Genomic DNA, 801 nt, shown 5'->3' with positions numbered 1-801 from the left:
ATGCGCACCATCATGCCAAGGCTACCACGGAGAAGCTTGGCTCTGTCTGCCAGGGGACAAACCTGTTCGGCGCCCCCTACAGCTGGGAGAGACAATACCGGTGATCATGGCTTACCGGCCACATTCTACCATTCCAGCAAGCGTAAGTAGCCGAGCCGAGTTCGTGTTCTTTCTCTACATATAGAAATGATAGTCTGGACTTCGTGAAGAGTGTAATAAGGGAGGAATTAATCATTGCATCCACCCAAGCGCAGCCATACGGCTACAAAGGAAAGCTATACAGCTTTCTCAGAAACTTCGTAGTTAAAGAAAAATTCATCCTGATCCGGGAATCGAACCCGGCACCACCGCCTTTCCGGGGCAGTCGCTCTACCGACTGAGCTAACCAGGACGGTCAGCATATCAGAAGGTAGGGCGAAAGCGAATTGATCTATAACTCGAAGTGGGAATGGTATTGGTCAAATATTTAGGGGAATCCCCTAAGGTGGAGTACATGAAAGTGAAAACAAAAATTAAGGGTGATTAATTTTATTGATGATGCGGAAATGCGCAAGTGCCCACTTTTTCGCCTTCGCTTATGTAGGAATCAGTAGAGTATTATAAGCATTCTGGCTCTCATATGTTGCTATCCGCACCATCGTATACCTATGGCGTCGTCTACAGGCACTATTTTTATTTGATGTATCGACGAATTTTTAATCCTATCAATTTTACTGAAGGGAGCCAATCGTTGGCAAAACTGAGGAAAACATAAAGTGAGGATTTTTTCATTGTGATGTTGGTGGTAAATTAATAATGCGA

At 44.8% G+C, this 801-nt stretch overlaps 1 non-coding gene across 1 annotated transcript; it reads right to left on the bottom strand.

Annotated features, from left to right (window-relative positions):
• Nucleotides 1–317: 317 nt before the first annotated feature.
• TRNAS-GGA (transfer RNA serine (anticodon GGA)) lies at nt 318–391 on the bottom strand. The gene has a single exon. It is a non-coding gene; the product is annotated as a tRNA-Ser (tRNA).
• Nucleotides 392–801: the final 410 nt, after the last annotated feature.

The sequence above is a fragment of the Amblyomma maculatum genome, chromosome 3, assembly GCF_055883805.1.
Source record: "Amblyomma maculatum isolate TAMU_Amacu chromosome 3, ASM5588380v1, whole genome shotgun sequence".
Classification (NCBI taxonomy): Eukaryota; Metazoa; Arthropoda; class Arachnida; order Ixodida; family Ixodidae; genus Amblyomma; species Amblyomma maculatum.
The sequence above is the reverse complement of the archived record's forward strand: the minus strand, read 5'-3'. Positions and strand labels throughout refer to the sequence as shown.